This window comes from Rousettus aegyptiacus, unplaced genomic scaffold (genome assembly GCF_014176215.1).
Source record: "Rousettus aegyptiacus isolate mRouAeg1 unplaced genomic scaffold, mRouAeg1.p scaffold_m13_p_14, whole genome shotgun sequence".
NCBI lineage: Eukaryota > Metazoa > Chordata > Mammalia > Chiroptera > Pteropodidae > Rousettus > Rousettus aegyptiacus.
The window spans coordinates 15,020,715-15,041,047 of record NW_023416289.1 but is presented as its reverse complement, the minus strand read 5'-3'; the positions used below and the strand labels follow the sequence as shown (position 1 = coordinate 15,041,047).

The window sequence follows — 20,333 nt, the reverse complement described above, 5'->3', positions numbered from 1 at the left end:
TGGCTCTTAGCCCACCACTTTGAGAAACCACAACAATACATGAGGTTGTAGGTGACGGCAAGTGAGCATTTATGCTGGGCTAGGTCTGCACTCAGGCCTTTACAGCTGTTATTTAGTTTTTATCCACTAAGAAATCCCATGATGCAGATATAGCTAATTCCTGGATCTCAGAAAGGTGATTTATCGCTTAACCCTAAAGCTAGTGTATTCTTTTTCTACTGATGCCATAACAAATTGTCACAAACTTAGTGGCCCATTTAGTATCTTACAATTCTGTATATCCGAAGTCCAACACAGTCTCACCGAACTAAAATCAAGGTCTCAGCAGGGCTATGTTCCTTTCCGGCGGCTCCAAAGGAGAATCTCTTTCCTTGCTTTTTCCATCTTCTAGAGGCGGCCACGGCTCTTGGCTCGTGGCCCCCTGCCTCCAACAGGAATGCTGGTAACAGACCACTGAACTCTCATGATGCCATCCGTCTGGCTCTCTGCAGCCAGGAAAACTATTCTGCTTTTAAGTGCTCATGTCATTAGATTGGGCCTCCTGGATAATCCAGGATAATCTCCCCCATCTCAAGGACTTCAGTCATAATCACACCTGCCATAATCACACATAGTCCCTTTTGCCACTTGAGGTGACATATTCGCAGGTCCCAGAGATCAGGACATGGACATCGCTGGGGGCCATTATTCTGCCTCCCACAGATAGTAAGGGGCAGATGAGATTCCACCCTCCACCCCGCGGTCTCCCACTACGTTAGAGGCAGTGCTCAAGGTGCCTGTGGGTTAGTGGAAGGGGGGTAGAGTGACACAGAGCATGCTCGCTTGACATTACAGTCCATATTGTTTTGTTGTTTATTGTCTCTTTCTCTAACTGGAATGTAAACTCCATGAGGGCAGGGATTCTAATGCCCTGTCCACCTCTGGATCCCATTGCCTAGAGCCACAGTGTCTAACACAGCAGTCACAAGCCACACTGAGCATGAGCACTGGAAAGTGACCGGTCATAGCTGAGACATACACACAGCATTCCAAAAAAATAGGAAATATCATATTAAAAACATTTTTACATTGATTACATGTTGAAATGATGGTATTTTAGACATATCAGGTTAAATAAGTTATTAAAATCAATTTCACCTTTCCTTTCTACCTTTTCTCACGTGGCTACCAGAACATTTAAAATTACGCATGTGGCCTGCATTATATTTCGGTTAGAGCCGATCTGGAAGAAGACTTGGTGCACAGTACACACCCAGTACATACCTGCTGACTGACGAGAGGGGTGAAATGGCATGATAAGAATAGGAAACAAAACCGAGCCTGGCAGTCTCAAATGCGTGGTCTGAGTCAGGGAGGCGTGGGCTACAGCCCAGAGAGGCAGGCAGTGGACACAGCACGGATTCACACGGAGAACTAATGTTTCTGGAACACCCAGCGTGGGTTAAGCTGGGATTCATTCTAGTCATCATCGTAGAACCAAAGAAGGACTATAAGCTAGGAAGGGATGTGGCTGAATTTGTTTACGAAAGAGGGTCCTTCATCTGAATTATGATCAAGAGGATCAGGCTGGATCGGGAAGGGGGCCGGGTCCTTGGGTAAAAGTGAAACTTAGGGTAATGGTGAAACCGTCTCTTAAGAGCAAGTAGTTAAGAAACAACATGTACAACGAAAGGAGGCCGGGGTGGCTTTCTGTATCTCAGAGCCACATTGGGTGAGAAGCAATTAAATGGAACTGGGTGAAATGGTAAACGGAAAGATCACAGCGCGGGGAGTGGCCGTTCTGCCCTGCGAGGGAGAAGGAACAAAGCTGCTCAAGTGCAAAGCTGGCCAGTTGAGAGCAGACGGCAGGAAGGGACGTTTCCTTCTGGAGATCACAAACCCGGAGGCAGCTTCTGCAGAGACAATGCAGACCCTGCGCGAGGGGTCAGCGCAGCAGCGGCAGAGAGTTCTGGAGAGGTCAGCATGACCTGACCAAGCGGCGAGGACTCGCCTCGCAGGGGGCTCGGAAGCCGGAGCCGGCGCTCCCAGCGCATCTGGGCTCTTTGTTACAGAACCGGGGGGCCGTGCCCTTTAGAAGACAGGCCAAGAGGTTCGGAGGCCTTCTCGGGTCTGCCTGCAACACGCCTTCGTTAACTATTTCACGGAGCACAGAGCCCACTTCAAAAGAGGGGAAAGCGGCCGGCAACAGACCGTGTTTCCCCAGGGTGAGCAGCCCGCCGCAGCTTCATCTGCCCACGCACGTTTTGTTTCTCCCTCTGGTCTAGTGCCAATTAATTTCAAAACAGAAATAAACCTCACAAATGTCCAATCCAGTCAAGTAGGATAAAGGAACTGTGATGTGGGCTCAAGTAGGTGGACAGGGGAGGATGTCTTTTGAGCACAGACGAAGGAGAAAAACAGGAGACAGGGAGGGATGCCCCAGCTGTGAGACAGGCTTGCTCTCACTCTGAGTTTGGGAGAAGACTGTGGAGCCCTGTTCCGGGGACCCAGCGTGAACCTAGGTATGCGCTTGCACCTGCCTGCAAATGAGGCTACAATGGCATCAGGGAGAGAGAGGAAAAAAATAATTTAAAAAAGAAGTGACTTCTGGGAAAAAAAAAAAAAGGTGAGTTTTGTATCACATTTACTTTGTCTTCCTCCCCAAATCCCACTGAAATGAAAGTAAAAGGATTTTTGGAAGTACAACACTCATAACCCTGACATAAACTATGGACTAGGGTGGTAATGTAGTGATGCAGATTCATCAACAAACGGACCACACCAGTGGGCGTGTCGAAAATGAGGGAGGCTGTGCTCGAGTCGGGGCAGGGAGAATATGGGAAATCTCTGTTCCTACCTAATTTTACAGTTGAACTTAAAAGTGCTCTAAAAAACAGTTTTTTATTAAATGAAAAAATAAACCAAGGGATATGAAGAGAGTGAGCGAGGAGACGAGCAGCAGAAAACACCAGAGGCGGGAAAGCACGCAGGTGAGAAGCGACTGACTTGGATGCCGAGAAATGGACTCCGAAGCCTGCAGGGCGGAGAAGCAAATCCCTTTACACAGTGGGGACCCCAAATGCTCAGGACCCCTGGAGTTCTTTGCCAGTCCCCCACAGACTGTGGAAGTGGGGGAGGGGAGGGAGGCGCTGCATCCTGGGCACCATGCTGCCTGCCCACCCCCTCCCACCGCCCCCCCACCCCCTCCCACCGCCCTCCCCACCCCCGGGTTCACCAGCTGACTTCCTAAGACACGCCTGCTCTCACCTCCCGGCAACCCAAAAGGCTATTCCTCACTCCCGACCTTACTTTCCCCGTTTTTTTTTTCTTTAAAATGTTCAATCTTGCTAAAAACTGGAAGAAAGGTAGAATGAACTCCCATATTACCTTCATTTGATCACTAATTATTAATGTTTTACACATTTTCCGTGTGTGTGTGTATGTGGTGTGGAAACCACTCGAAAGTATTTCAGCCTGCGTCTCCTAACAATAAGGATGTTCCTCTGCAGAGTCATGTAAGAAAATTAACAACTTTTTAATTTCATCTAATATATAGCCCATATTCAAATATCCCCAATTGGTCCTTTTGGAACATTACAAAGTGTCCTTTGCAGTTTTGTTTGTTTATTCTTTGAGTCTAAGGCCAATAAAGGTCCATGTATCATATGTGGTGGGCATGTTCTTTAGTGTCTTTTAATCTAGACTTCCGTTACTCAAACTATGGTCATCAGACCAGCAGCATCACATCAGGTTTTATTAGAAATACAGAGTCTCCGATCTTCTAAATCAGAATCTGCACTGTAACAGTATCTCCACGTAGTGGGTGTGCATGTTAAAGTTTGAAAAGCACTACCCTAAAACACATACAGCAGCACATACACATACAGAAGAAATATGGCATTATTCTGTTTGATAATCAGAAATTACCCTGGAGGAAGCCATGCAAACTGGAAGCCACGTGCCTTACTCCTTTCAACATGTCTAGTAGTTCTCTAACTTTGGATAAGTGACTTAACCTCTCTGCTTCTCAGTTTCCTCATCTGTAAAACAGATGATAATTAGCCCCAATGAGTTGGTATAGAATTAAGTGAATGCATGTGAAACACTTGCAACTGTGCCTGCCACGTGATAAACTCTACGTAAATGCTTGTTATTACTTATTATCATTTTTATCATCATCATCACCACCACCACCACCACCAAGCCCAGCCTTTAGCACAGAAGTAGAGCTCCACAGACAGGGAAGGTAGAGAGGGAAAAGGGAAAGGAGAGAAAGAGGGAGGAAGGGAGAGAAGAAATAAAGGAAGGGTGACAGGGAAGGAGGGAAGGAAGGGCGGAAGGAGGGAGGGAGGGAGGGAGGGAGGGAGGGAGGGAGGGAGGGAGGGAGGCAGAAAGAAAGGTTAGAATAAAAACTTTTCAAAGAAGAGATGTCGGAAAGCCCTAGAATCACCTTCCTTCCCAACCTGACTACTCCCCCACCCTGACTACTTCCTTGCTAATAACATTCAGCCCCCTAGGAAGGTGTCAATCCCAGCCCACCCTGTTGCTCATGGAAAACTGAACTAATACGAGGCTATCAGATAAGCCCAGAATGCTAGCTGAGAAGACGTGCGCTCTTTCCCATATGCTGCCTTCCAAACAATGCTGGTCTTATTATTTCAAATGACATGCAGTTTTTTCTGTAAATCTGCTTGTTGTGCCAATTCAGCTTTAATGTAAGTGCATTTCTCATTTCATTTTCGTCTGTACACAAGTCACTGATGCAAGGCAGCAAAACCCCAGGTCTGCTGTAGTCCCTGAAAGATGACCTTGGCCTAGTCCTCAGTGCCTTGACCCAGCAGGAACATTGATTCTCTACAAAGACCACGAAGAGCCTCTGAAAGTTAGGGGTAGGGGTAGTAAAAAGTGAGAATAGGAAGCTGGGGCCTATTGAAGCTGGCAATGAAGGTGTGAGTTGGTTGTATTATTCTTGTCAGTTGCATGTATTTGTGCCCTTCCATAAGAAGCCTCTGAGAGCTGGGCATCCGTAGTGTGGGTTCTGCAGGAGGAATAAGGGTTTCTGAGCCGATAAAGAATAACCCTGACAGAAAGAGATGTCATAGAAGAAGAGCCCAGAGACGGAGAGTCTGGCAGAGGGTTATTCTGTTTCAACTTAAACTGGTGAGCTGCAATGTGATTCTGGCACTAACCACCCAGAGTTAATGCAGATCTCAAAAGGAGTCAGTCCTCTTGAAAAGGCTTGCCCTCGCTTCAGACACCAGCTACAAATGGGGTGCCCGGGACACCTGCACTTCTGCTGGCTACAAAATTAGAGTCCCCATGACCCCTCAGTTTTGATAATTCACTAGAATGGCACAAAGAACTCAGGGAAGCACTATATTTATCATTCCAGTTTTACCATAAAGGATGTAGATGAGGACCAGCCACATGAAGAGACACACAGGGCAAAGTCTAGGATGGGAGAGCGTCTACGTCCTCTCCTCGTGTTAACAGGTTATGTCCCCTTCCAGTCTCCAGAGTTCTTACTGGGGTTTCATGACAGAGGGATGACTGATAACTTGATCTTTAGCCTTCTCCCCTCTCCAGAGGTCAGACTAGTTCAAAGCCCCAACTCTCTAATCGCATAGTTGGTCTTTCTGGTGACCAGCCCCCATCCTGAGTCATTTCACCTCATTAGCATAAATTTAGGTTTAATCCAAGGGGCTTATAAATTACGAAGATGCGCCCATCACTCGGAAAATTCCGAGGGTTTTAAAAGCTCTGTGCCAGCACCCATGATGAGACAAATGCCTTATTATCCAACGAGGGCACAGGCGGTGGCGAACACTGGCAGTGGGCATGCACTAAGTGCCCTCTGCACACCTGTGCTGTCTGAGTGCGCTCACTGCACTACACACCGCTTAGTCCTCATGGACATCACTGTAAGGTGCGTGTAGGGGAGGGAGAGATCAGAAGAGAAAAGGAGGGAAAGAGAAAAGGCAGAAGACAGAGAGAAGAGACAGCAGGAAGGAAGGAGACAAAGGAGGGAGGGAAGGAAAGAGAGAAGAAGATTTTAGCTCCATAGTATAGGAGACTGAGCCCCGGAGAGGGTGAATGCAAGTCCGAAATCACATGGCTGCAATAACGCAGCAACAAAGCTCAAACTCAGGTCTATTGCCTGTGCAGTAGGCAATATGAGCTTCCAAAGGATCATGTAAAACAAAACAAAGTTGCTGAGACTTCATTCTGTTGGGTAATGGGAATGAACGGAGGTCTGTAAGTAGGGACGGAGTGAGACCTGCAGCTCTGTGGGACATGGACAGGAAGGAGCCAACAGGCAGCAGGAGGTCAAAGACAAGGCCTGAACTAGGGGAGTTCTGTAGGGAATGGAATGGGGAGACAGACCAGAGGCAAGGAATGGGCTGCCAGCTGACCAACCCACATTTAGAAGCAAGGGCACTTTCCCCTGCAATCTAAACAAATATGTTATACAATATCCGGCCTCTGGTTCTCATACGTGTCACACGGTTCTGCTCTTATGCAAATCCATGTAGTTCTTTCATCATCCCAGATGTCACTGGTGCACTGAATCCAGCTGGTTCCCCTTGGCAATATATATTAGTCATTCCTACAGCAAAGAGCCCTGCTGGCATTTCCCCCAACTCCAAGTTGTCATATGAAATCTACAAAGATCCAAGAAAAGTGACTTGAAGCCTTTGCGCAATGACCTGGACATGACAGGCAGAGCGTTTGTGGGCAGCTCAGCTTATCTCCTTTGGAGAGCCACACCACACCTTGCTGGGGATTTCTGGAGGGGCAGTACACCTCACACAGTTGCTGCGGTGATGGGCTTACAGCCAGGCTTAGCCAAACTTGGTTCTTCGACCACCGGCAAAAGTGACTGGTCTAAGGGCAGCCAGTCAGAATTGGTCCTTGGAACTGAAGGGCTGTCCTGTTTCAGTTTGGATTACTGCCGATCATGTTCTCTAAAGGTATGGTGGGCAACCTTCAGACAGCACGAAGAATTGATGGGGATAGAAGGACAGGGAGAGAGAGAGAGATGACAATTTCTGAGAGGCCCTGGATCGACCCTTAATCTTCTAAGTTATATGAGTCAGTTATTCCCTTTTCTTCCTATTCCCTGATTCCAGAGATGGTCTGCTAACCAGAGACTGCTTTGAAATCAAATGTTGCACTACCCTCAGCATGTTCTCTAGGCTCTCTGATGGTTGGGGCAGTATTCAGACCCTTTTCTTATCCAGTTCTTGATTACTGGTCCAAGGCCTGGGAAAGGAGACTCATGTGCTACAAGATTTAGAAAATTATGAGCCCCAGGCTGGCAGCCAGGTGGGGTCCCTCCTCCATTTCAGCAGGAAACCCCTTACAGAGCCTCTTGCAGGTAAGAGATAAAAGCAAGCCTTCTGCTAGCAGCCAATCTGAGAAAGGTGCGTGCTCAGGGCTGAGCAAGCAGGACAGGAGTACAAATTGGCCATGAGCAGAGAAACCAAGAATAAACATCTAATGGAGGCATCACAGGGCTGCTCAGGGAATAAAAGGATGGAGCAGGACAGAAGGTACCAGACAAAATGGAAATCAAAACACGGTGCATTTCTGCCACAGGAAGGATAGCTGCCCCAGAATTCTGTGCACCAGCTTTTGACCCTAGCTCCTTCTAGAGAATTCAGGCCATGGTTTTCATTTATTATTGTTGTTATTAATTAGAAGCAGCAGAGGGAGCCACAATGAACAGCCATTGGACCCTGTATGCCAGGCAGTGTGCTCAGGCTTCAGTTATCTCATTCAACACTCACTTAACATGGTCAAGTGAGCAGTGGTACCCCGTTTTATAGATGAGGATGCTAATGCTTGGAGAGGTTAAGTAATTCATTCTCGGTATCTCAGCTTGTAAGTAATAAAGTCCTTAAGCTGATGGGGAAACTAAGAACCAGAAAGAGAAAATGACTCACTCAATGTCACACAGCAAATCAAGCTAGCAGCAGGATTCAAACCCAAATTCAAAACTTCAGATTCTCAGCCTGGTACTCTTTCTTGGTCAAATCAGAATTATGTCAGCAGCACCAAAAGAACACTGTCTGGGAAATACAATATGCCATTAGACTGATTGCTATTCTGCATTACTGGATCCTTCCACAAAAATTTTAGTCAATGTTAAGGGCTCAGAGATGGGGCACATTCAGGGTGAATGGACCGGAGGCTGTAAACTGGTGATCCATAGGCTGGTCAGAAGCGTTTTTGTTTTGCCTGCACAGTGCTATAAAAATTTGATTCAATACTTTAAAACTGAGATTCTGGGCTATAACTTGGCAACACATTCCACTGGACTGGGTGACAGACTGAATGTGTAAGTCTGGACCCCAATTGGGGGCAGAATGTCAACCAAACACAGTGCGTGAGTCCACCAGAGTTTATCCTCCTTACCCCTATCTCCATTTGGCAAAACGTTTTCATCATTCCTACTATGTGTCCACCTAGGATCCAACGAAGCTAGAAAAGAAAATGACACAGCTCCAGCACCAAGTTGATTTCTATGATAATCAGATATTTTTCTGCAATACTGCTGTGTAACAAATAACTCGAAAGGCTTAGGACGGCAACATGTGTTGCTCTTAGTTCTGCGGATCTGCTGGGGAAGCTCTGTCTCTGGCTTTGGAGGAGAAGGGCAAGCAGTTGATCTGAGTACTCTCTCCTCACAGCAAACGGCAGAAGTACAAGTGTCAAGCAAAACCACACAAGTTCAAGGAAACCCACTGTTTTTGTCACATTCACTAGTATTTTATTTGCTGAAGTAAGTCCCATAGCCATTCCCAAAGTTAAGGAGGCAGAGATAAATACTCCACCTTTCCTAGAGAAAGACACAGCAAAGTCATATGACAAGGGGTGTGGATGTATAAACCTGTTACAAAGAGGGAGTGAAGACTTGGGAATAATCAATCTACTACACTCCTAATGGATCAGTCTTTTAAGTCATTGATTTGCCACTCTGCTGGGCCCTGTGGGAGAGGAGGATAAAGAAGCAGCGGGGTGGATTGGAGTCTGCACGAAACCGGAACACTCGTGCTCAGAGCTAAAGGGAGAATATGAGACCACGGCGGGAAAAGCACTGCAGAGACTGGAGCAGATCGCACATCTTGGCCTTTGGAAAAGAGGGACATAGCCGGGCTCAGTGGTCTTGGGACCCGTGGGCAGAGGTGAGTGTCAGAGCATCAAAGTGCTGCTTCTCTCCCTGCCCCCAAACCAGTCAAGGTTAATGAAGAGGAACTCCGAGAAATGGGCCCCGAAAGGCAGACACAGCCACTCCACCAGAGGCAGCTCCCACTGCTTTGGCCAATGACTCACCAAAGACAGGACAGGAGACCAGGCCCAGCAAGGGCCTTCAGCCTTCAGGTCCAGGCTCAGAGGTAGGGAAGCACAGAGCAGCCAGCCAGACCTGATTCTATGTCTGAAAACCTCCTCCGGCCTGAGTCGCTGAGGCTCTGACAACACTGCTCTAACCCGCCTCGAGCCTCAGGCTTTATTTGAGCAAAGTTGTACAACAAGAGATAGGAGCGAAGGAAAGATGGTGATCAGAAAAGAATTTTTACATATTTACAGACTGAGTCTTAAGGGGGTAAAATTCTTGGTGGGCATGGTTCTCCGGGGCTAGACACACCACCCTCCTCTCCGTTCAACCACCCGCCGACCCCCTCTCTTTTGAGCATCCTGGCAGAGGCTTTCACTGCTAGGAACACTTTCATAGTAGTGTTTCTTGGCAACACTGATCAACAAGAAGAATTATGTCTCCATCAGATGCCAAGACACATCCATACACCTCGGTTGGGGCTGTGGTGGCAAACCTGGGGTGAAGAAAGATGCTTCTCTCATTAAACTGTCCCATGCAACCAGGAAGTGCCACCAATCCCAAGCTTCAGCCACCAAGTCACCTTGAGCACGTGTCCAGGAAGAATAAACATCACAAATTTCAAAGCTGAGATCAAGTCTCCTGTCCTAGACTTCAAAAGCACATAGATGGGTCCAATCTCATGAGAATACAGAGCTGAAAGAGATTCATTCCCATAACTTTACAGATGGGGAAATTGAGGCTTTGGGTACAAGTGGATCCTCAAATATTAGCTTTCCTCCTAATAAGAGTAAATAAAATAAGAACTTACGTCTGGGCCAGACGCTATGCTAAAGACCAGGGCAGTTGCCAGGTCCTACTGAACCTTTATAAGAGTAAGGAAAAGTGCAGGTCGCGGGGGCAGGGCACATGGCTCGGTAAGCAGAGCGTGGGTGGATTTCAGCCCCGATTTGCTCTCCAGCCAGGTGCTCTTGGTGCGCAATAAGCACAACCACACGTGGCAGCCCTGCCCAGCACTATCCTTATGAGGTAAATACTATTTGAAACATCAATTTTAACAGATGGGAAAAGTGTGGATTACGGAAAGTAACTTGCCCAATTATATGGAATAAATAACATGCAAGCCCCTGGAGATTATAGTGTTAGAAGGCAGGATGACACAGTGGTCATCTCCCTCACCCATTTTTGCTTTTGGAGTCAAATATTTTATTGGTTTATGACCTATTAGTTGGCAAAAATCAGTTTGCTTGGAACAGTTAACATATATTAAACTAGCTCAGTGGTGGAGATCTAGTCACCTGATTAGAAGCATAACACCCTGGATAGGCAGACCTGGAGACACAGTCCGTCTAGTTTCAGCCCCCCACCCCCACCCCCACCCCCGGGGACTGGAAATGTGATTTGCCAAAGGCTCATCCAGCGTCAGAAGCTGAACCAACCCTAGAACCCAGGCCCAGACACTCAGATCAGTGGACGCAACCTCTCCAGGCCAGTGAAAGGACGAATGGCTTCCCAACTTTGTGCTCTGTCAGGAGACAGGGCAAAACAGGAAAGGGTGGGCAAGGCAGTTCCCTCTGGAGTCAAAGCTTATGACCAGAAGCCCAGGACCAGGGCTGGGAAGGAGAAGAGGCTGTAACAAAGCCACTGTATTGCCACTGCCAACTGACTGTCCTGTTTAGTCCTTTGGATGAAATGGCCACCCCATTCCATAGATATACTCTAGGTTTCATACCTAGGAACCCATCCATGGCTCCCTGCAAAGCAATGCGTTCTTATAGTCAGAATAAGGAAGCAGCTTCCTTCCAGGGGAAGCTAGCTTTGTCTTCTCCTGACATCCCCTGGCCAAACCCTTTACACTTACACAAACCGAACTGCCTATAATGCCCTACCACCTAATCTTCATCCCTTCATGCTCTTGTCCATGTTGTCACCTCGGCCAGCTCTCCCTTCCTCCCTATGCCATCCCTTACCTAGGTCCTATGGCTCCTTCAAGACTCAGCCTAGTCTATGGCCATGCCACCCTGAACGTACCCAATCCCGTCCGATCTCGGAAGCTAAGCAGGGTCGGGCCTGGTTAGTACTTGGGTGGGAGACCACCTAGGAAGGCCAGGTGCTGTAGGCATAAGTAAAATTAAAAAATAAGAGACTGTAAGTTGACAAGGTCCTTGCAATCTGTGAGGTCAACCAAGGGTTGCCTCGCCTAAAATAAACAAATAAACAAGTAAGTAAAAAATATTTTTTTTAAAAGATTAAAAAATTTAAAAAGACTCAGCCTCGGAAGGGCCTTCTCTGGGAAGCCTCCCTAATATCCCCCCTTACCTTCCACCTCTTCCCTGCTGGACTAAATGTCTCACCTATGGGCTCCCAAAATGCCTTCCTTTTCTCATTCATTGAATGAGATAATGTATTTGGGTATTTTTATTTTAACCCCATAAGCCTGTAAGAGGCAAGGACTCTTACATTTTATTAGCAATGGGAAGCACACAGCCCTTGTGCACACCGAGTTATATATAGTAGGTGCTCAATAAACATGCTGAGTGAATGAACGGGGAATGCTCATTATCCATATGAAGACGAGTATAGTTGGTAAACTGTAATGTGCAGACACATGGCCAAGAATACTTCAGCCAAGAGTGGATGTTTCTTGAAACTTAGTTTGAATATGACTAAAAAGCCATCCAGGACCCCCAGATGGCTGAGGGCGTCCTGATGGTGCCCTGGGCATCTGGACTGCAAACACCATTAAGCACGTCCATGAATGCAACAGTGTCTCTACGCCTCTACCCAGACAGGCTCATGCACCCACGGTCCATGGCTCTGCAAAAATAATGATGAGAGAGGAAGAGTAATCAAGAGAGGACAATGGAATAACTGAGCAGCCATCAGGCTCTTCCCAGGGCCATGGGGAGCCTGGAGCATGCTGGGAGGAAAGCACCTGCAGACATCAGGAGGACTTGTCAGAAGCCAACGGCACACATGGAGAAGTCCTAGGTTGGAAAAAGGGGCTGTTTTTCTCCCGATGACTTCCAGGTGCTTATGAGAGGGGCCATTACGATGACGCATAAGTGGAGTGGCCCTGAGGGAGACTGCCTCCTCTTTAAGACAAAATATTAAGCCACCAGTCAAATTTAAACACCTTCCCATCACAAGACTAGTGAAATTTAAAGGATGGTGATTCTACATTACCCCCAGCTTAAGAAGTAGCCCAACAAGAAATAACAAATGCTGGAGAAGATGTGGAGAAATTGAAACCCTCATACACTGCTGGTGGGACTGCAAATTGGTACAGCAACTATGGAAAACAGTATGGCGGTTCCTCAAAAAACTAAGAATTGATCTACCATATGATCCAGCAATCCCTCTACTGGGTATTTACCCCAAAGACTTAAAACCCATATCCAAAAAGATATTTACACACTGCTGTTCTTAGCAGTATTATTCACAGCGGCCAGGATATGGAAGCAACTGAAATGTCCTACAATGGATGACTGGCTAAAGAAGCTGTGGTACATATATGCAATGGAATATTACTCAGCCATAAGAAGAGATAAAATACTGTCATTTGCAACAAAATGGATGGACCTCAAGATAATCATGCTAAGCAAAATAAGCCAGACAGAAAAAGTTGAAAATCACATGAGATCACTTATATGTGGGATATAAACCTAAAAGCAACAAATGAGCAGGACAACAAACAGAGACTCATGGACAGGGACTATGGACTAGTGGTTACTAGAGGGTAGGGAGTTGGGGGGAGATAGACATGGTAAAGGGGGTCAAATATAGAGGGGTAGGGGGAGGGTGAAGTGGGTAAAGGGGATCGAATATATGGTAGCTGAAGGAAACTAGACTTTGGGTGGTAAACACAGAATAGAATATACAGAAGTCAAATGTACACCTGAAAATTATATAATTATATTAACCAATGTTACCCCAATAAACTTAATTTAAAAAAAAAAAAAAAAGCAGCAGCAGCCCAGGAGGAAATGCCCAGCGGAAGGTCCTTGATGGAGGCACTCAAGTGAAATGTGTGATTTAGGGAGGGACCATGATAGGGACACCTACTGTCCAGTTATAAGGGGGACACTGGATTACAGCCCCAACCCAGGGAAAGGCGGGGGGGGAGGGGCAAAAGTTATTAATTCTCAAATTTTCTAAATGTCCATTGGCCATGGAAGCTGATCAATATCTCAATAGCACTAGCTACTGAGTATGGAGTCTCTGCCCCATATTAAACATTTTAGACATTGGTCCTCATCTTCACACAAGGAAGGAGCTGATATTCCCACTTTATAGAGACCAAGACAGTACAGCACAGGCAGGCTAAGAACATGCCCTGAAAAACACATCTAGGAAATGCTGGAGGCCCGAATTTGGACCCATGTGTCTGTCCCCGGAGCTCACTGCCCCACATTAGCTGTCTGCTCTAATCACGCTTTTCCACAAGGTCGAGGCTAAGCTGTTCTCGCTCAGGATAGGTGGAGGACCTCCAGTTCACCAAACACATTATTTACATTTCTGCTGTTACTTGATTGTCCCATCATTCATTCGACACACACATATTGCCCGACTATGTCCCAAACTCTGTGCAGGCATGAGGTAGGGGAGTACAGATGGCTGTGACTCTCAGGCAACACCAGCTCTTTAAAATGCTCTTGAACCCTCACTCTGATTGTCAGAGCAATTCTGTGAGGTGAGAATGGCCAACTGAAAAAGAGGCTCCGAGGGAAGAAGGAACGACTGTGTGCTTTCTACGTGCCTGCCGCTGGATCGAGCAACTGAGCTCTCCAAGCGACATGGATGACAGAGGTAATTCCTGCTGGAACTGGGGCGTCAAACCCACGTTTCCTGCCTCCTCCACCATCACTCAAATGTGAAATTTTTTTTTATTTACTACAGTTATATCCCCTCTCCGGAAATTCACATACCAAAGCCCTAACCCCTAACGTGACTGTATTTGGAAATGGGGCCTTTCAGGAGGCCTTAAGGCAAATGAGGTCATAAGGCAAAGCCTTAATCCTATAAGAGGTGTCCTTATAAGAAAAGAGGAAGAGACACCAGAGTTTGCCCTCTCCAGTCATTCTCACAGAGAAAGAGAACACAGGAGGTACCCATCTGCAAGCCAAGGCGAGAGGCCTAACCAGATATCAGATCTCCTGACACCTTGATGGTGAACATTCAACCTCCAGAACTGTAAGAAAATAAACTTCTGTTGTGTAAGCCCCTGACTCTGTGGATCCTATTCTGGCAGCCTGAGCTGATTGACACAGCTACTTTCGATGAGGATCATTCTTTGGCCTGTTGGGTTCTTTCACACCCCTCACATCCTCTTGTTTTCTTCCGATCACCAACTTATTGATGAGGCTCTTAGTAATATCTGGTCGCCATGTGCCACCGGGGCCTTCCTCCATTCCTGAAGCCAAGGAGAAAAGACCACCTGAAACCTTTGCCAAGTCTGGTTGCTTACGGTACTTGTTGGCAACCCACACGTGAACATCGTGGACGTTAAGTGGGACCACAGGTGCTCGGAGCTACAGTGGTTGAAAGGAGCCTGGTCAAAGAGCACAGTGTCACTGTCACCAAGGTGGAACCAGTTTTCACTGCGGAAGTCGGAGAGCTGCCAGACCCTGGAACCTCGGGCATCCTGCCACCACTCGGGTCACAGGATAAAGTGGAAACAGTGTAGATTTGAGAGCCTGGGTTTTATTTCTGGCTCTGCCACTTGCTGAGAGACCAGCAGTCAATGTGGATATTCACCAGCATCCTGCACTCGCCTTTCAGGCAGTGGGTAGAATTGATCTTCCCACCCCTTGGGAGTTGGATGTGGCCACGTGACTTGCTTTGGCCAACGAATGAGAACTTCTAAGGGCCAATGCCTGCCCTACCACATTTTTTTTCCCTCTGGCCTGACGAAGATCAAGATCCCTAAATGAGGAAAACAATGAGGGGTAGAACCCATAGTTGTCCCACAATTGATACAGTGTGAACAAGAAATAAACCTCTGTTTTCAGCCACAACGATTCTGGGGCTGTTTGTTGCTACAGCATAACCTAGCTCATCCTGACTAATATAGAGACTAATGGTGATACTAGTCTCACTGGCAAAGTTTTGTGGCAATAATATATACCATGCTTGGAACACAGCAATTCTCTGACAATCTTAGCTCTCTTTTCTCTGCACTGTTTTCCCACAGATCCTTCATGCTGGGATTAGACATTCGGAGACATAGTCCCTCTAGGACAGATGTTCAGGCACATCCATCTATATGTCCCTTATACCGTGCATTGGGTTGGCACCTCAGAAAGTACTCAGTAAACAGGTACTACTGAGCAGCTATATAACAATTAGGCTCTGACCGCATTGTTGCCTCTGTGCTAGGTACCAGAAGCCAAGGTCTCTGATAATCCCCTCTTTCACCCACCAGGATACACATTGATACACATTTCTACTTCTTCCCAGAATAAGATAGCATATAATCCTAGACTTTCAAGCTAAATGGGCAAATCCCCTTCTCTCTTTCAGTAGTGGAAACCCCTCAGCAAATCTGCTGATCGATCTCTCAGTCTCTGCCAAAAAACTTGCAGCAATAAAGAACTCACTTCCTACAAAATGTTCTTCTATATTCAGAATTACAAGAAGGTAGATTTGGCTCTGGACCAACTCCATAAGTCCTTCTAGCAATTCTACAAAACATATGTCATTATTATCAGCCCATCCTGCAGACAGGAAACTAGGGTTCAAAGAGATAGAGCCATGTGCCCTAAGTCACAAAACCAGAGAGTCATGCCTATATTTTTGAAGGCACACAGATAGTGCATAATTGATAAATATTAATGGTTGACTAACAACTCTATTCTTGGGAAGGGTATTCCTAGTGACTCCACATCTCCATGTAAATCCCATCCCAGAGTTTCCGGCTTGGCTTTTGGAAAACTTAACAATGCAAACAGCCTTCAGCTCTGCTAAGACATAAATCTCAATAAATGATTTCCAATAACACAGTTCTTGCCAGGAAAGGAAACATTTACACCGCTGCCCATGCATAATATAGGTTAATCTTTCAGGATGCATTAAATGTGTAAATGTTTAGAGTGAAGCAAAGTTCTGGTTATGAGCCAGGTCACTCTAAAAAAAGAGGATATGCTGAAGGAAAGGGGGTATTTTTAGACTTGGACCCAACTTGACACTACCCGTAAGTGCTTTGTATTAGTGGGCACAGTACGCAATCCTGCTACTGATTAGCCAGGCAGGAAGTAACGTGTTGGTTTCAAACAGATGCTCCTGAACCCTTAATGGAAGTTGATGGCTTCAAGATGGGCTGGCTGCTTTACAGCTTCTTCTGGGACAGTCAAAATTAGGATGAGACTTGGGGTGTGACAAAGCACCAAATCTGCCAAAGATGTGCCAAAGTAACTAAAAAGTGGAGATGGGTCCAATTAGCCACATGCTAGAATCAAAGGCATATGCAGGAAACTGGAATATTTAGTTGGCCTGTGGAGGAAGCAGAGGATGAAGGCAAGTAGAGGGAAGAGATGAGAGTGCTGATGGGCAATGTATTTTAACTGAATACGAGATGAAACCATATGAAACTGCTGATATTTGAGGGTTGTTGGCCAAAAATAGAACACTTTCATATGGATTAATCTAATAATAATAAGAGATATGTTAGTGTCTATTAATGTAACATCATAATCACACATCCAGCCTGCACCACTACCATGTCAGGGGTGGACCAGTGGTCACGTAACTGTCCACAATGTGAGACCATGGTCTGTAGTACGGAACACAGACACGTAAACTGTGGAATTCATACACTGAATTGAAAAGATCTGAATATTTTTGTCAAAACGGGCACACACACACACACACACACACGGGGGGGGGGGGAGATATACTATAGTCTAAATGTCTGTCCCCTCAAAACTTACATGTTGAAATTCTAACCCCAAATTATGATGGCATTAGGAAGTGGGACCTTTGAGAAGTGCCAAGCCCTCAGGAATGGGATTAGGGCCCTTATTTCAAAAGGCTCCAGAGAGACCCCAGCCCCTTCCACCACTGCGAACATCCTGAGAAGGCACTGGCTATGACCTAGGAAGAGGGTCCTCACCAGAGTGTGACCACGTTGGTTCCCTGATCTTGGACTTTTCAGTATCCAGAACTGTGAGCAATAAATTTCTGTTGTTTTTAAGTTGGCCGGTCAGTGACATTTTTTTACAGCAGTCTGACCAGTCTAAGACGGGAATGAGTCCCCTCCGGGTCACAGAACGATGAACACCCCAGCCACGCCGACTGAGCCCAGCAGCCTTCGCAGCTTCCTCACCTCTGTCCTGGCACATAAGTGATGGAGCAGAGACACAAAGCCCGCCTCTGCAGCCCCTCCGCTGGGGTGCGAGTCCTGGCTGTGCTCCTTATAAGCTGTAGGGGGCTGAATGGTGACTCCTGAAAAGATACATCCATGCCTTCGACTCCCAGAACCAGTGAACATGACCCTATGTGGTGGGGGAGCGAATATTATACCTTATCTAACAAAAGTTGGATTAAGTTAAGGATGCTCAAGGAGGAGGTTTATTCCGAATTATCAGGAAGGGCCCTAAAAACAATGACCAATATCCTGATAGGAGACAGACATGATGAGAAGGCACCGTGCGTGAAGAGGAGGAGGCAATGAGGCCACAGAGACAGAGGATGGAGTGATGCGACCACAGTCCAAGGAATGCTGGAGCCACACAGAGCCTGAAGAGATGAGGATCGGCTCCTCCCCCAGAGCCCTGAAGCGCAGTTCTACCAACACCTTCGCTTCGGACTTCTGGCCTCCGCAACTGGGAGACAACAAATTCCTGTTGTGTTAAGCCAAGTTAGAGGTCGTTTGTCACAGCAGCCCCAGGACACTAATACATGAGCCCTCTGCCTCGGTTCTCTTAACCTCATGAGAGGATGCCCATGGAGGGTTTAGCATGATATCTGGCACACGCTAAGCACTCAGCAAATGAAAGATGTAATAGACAGGGGTCCCCAACCCCCAAGTCAGGGACCGGCACTAGTCCGTGGCCTGTTAGGAATCGGGCCACACGGCAGGAGGTGAGCAACAGCGAGCCAGCGAAATTTCATCTGTATTTGCAGCCGCTCCCAGCACTAGCATAACTGTCTCAGCTCCACCTCAGATCATCAGACATTAGATTCTCATAGGAGGACCGGTTCCTGATGCCAAAAAAGTTGGGGACCGCTGTAAGTAGTCAAATCACAACATGGACTGAAAATTGCATCAGATCCAAGAAAATGAAGATAATTTCCTGCCATATATATATTGGCGCTTAAAAAGGTAAAACATCCAAATGTGAGAAGTGAGCTGTTCCTGGAGCAAGGCTGACTCGCTTGCCCTAGCCAGTCTCAAGTCACAACTGGAAGCTAACAGTCCTTCTCAGATAACTCTCAAACCAGCACCAGCAAAAACTGCTTTAGTGAAATATATGTATATGTATGAAAGTAGTCTGGAAAAGTCTATTTTCCTTACAGAATTGCATATTGGACACAATTTAAGCAATTGGGAATCTAGCATTTTGAGCTTGTTCAACCATTGGAAAAAGTATCTTTCAAAAAGATACTTTTTAAAAAATAGGACTCAAGGGAAGAAAATGGTTATTAAAAATGCTTAAGAGCCTTCCTGAACTTCAAATGGGCTCTTCACAACAATAATACTGATGATTTAAGGGAAAAATGAATCAAGACTCTATTGATTAAATGCTCCTTAAATTATGTGTGGGATTTAAAACGTGTGGCAGTATGCAAAGCACGTTGGAGGTAAAACGTTTGAAAAATCACCCAAGACATTTAAAGAATTAGGAATGTAGCTGCAGCTTCAGCCTCAGGAGTGAGCAGCCTAGGCAAGAAGGAGTAGAAAGGTCAATCAAGAATCTTCACGGCCATCTATGACCCAGGGCAGTCACGCCCAATCCCAGAGCCCTGACAGCAAGTGGTAACTTCTACTTCCTACTAACAGGACACTGATCTCCCTAACCCCCAAGGGGTCTGGGCTCTGCATGAATACCTCAATATAGCGTCCATTCTGGAAACATTTACTAAGCACCTACTAGGTGCCAAGTCCTGTGCTCAGAACCAGAAGACACGCAGCACACAGACTAATGCAGCCAGTTTGAAAACAGGCCATTATGATTCAGAGGGTTGAGGATCATGACATGAAAGATGTGGAGTGTGGGGCTGTGAATACCCACTGGGACAGCACCCACCCTTACCCAAGGAGGGGGGAGGAGCTTCCAGAAGGAAAGGAAGTCTAAGATGAGTGCTAACGGGTGAGCCAGCATCAGCCAGATGCAGAGAGAACACAAGGAAAGAGAGAAATTCAGAAAAGAGGTGGGGGTGGCACGTGAAAGGTGCCGGAAACACAGAGGGGTTAAGAGCGAAGGCAGGTGCGGCCGGCCTGCTTCTGGGCCCTCCATCTGGGCCACCTGCTCAGCCACCACTCGGCAGCAGCTGGACTCCACTTCCCGCGGGCTCCAGGCTCTGCTTATTCAGTGTCTTTAACGTCTCCTGAATTCCCACAGATCCCAGTGCTCCTCTGCAGGCCTCAGTGGGGGAGGACGGCCAGGCACCCTGCAGGGAGGCCGCAAGAGACATGGTGTTCTGGGTTCACGTGGCAACTTCTCAGCGTGAAGGACAAACCCTCTCCACAGCGACCTGGCCCTTGCCATGTGACTGATCGCCTCCCAGTCCCAGCACATCTTTCTCCTTATTTAAAACCAAGCCAACTGGCAGGCTCTATCCATCTTCCTCCCTCCCGTATTCCATAAATCCATGCTAAGCTGGGGTCCCTCCTCTGCCTCTCTAGCCCACCCTATAGAGACCTGAGAGAAAAGACAGGCTGCGCACAAAACCTCCTACAGAACACCTACAGGGAAAAATGAAGCCTGGGGACCAGGTCCTCATCGTGGACAGGGACCACTCCCTGGCTGTCCCTGGAAGCAGCCTCTGGTGCAAAGGCCACGGCAGCAGCTCTCCC

General features: G+C 47.0%; 1 long non-coding RNA gene and 1 other non-coding gene across 5 annotated transcripts in view; one reads left to right on the top strand and one right to left on the bottom strand.

Moving 5' to 3' along the window:
• LOC107519736 overlaps positions 1-20,333 on the bottom strand; it is a 399,180-nt gene that overhangs the window by 346,461 nt on the left and 32,386 nt on the right. The gene's annotated exons all lie outside the window — the stretch shown is intronic.
• Positions 11,320-11,438, top strand: LOC118611878. Its single transcript, XR_004954543.1, has one exon. It is a non-coding gene; the product is annotated as a 5S ribosomal RNA (ribosomal RNA).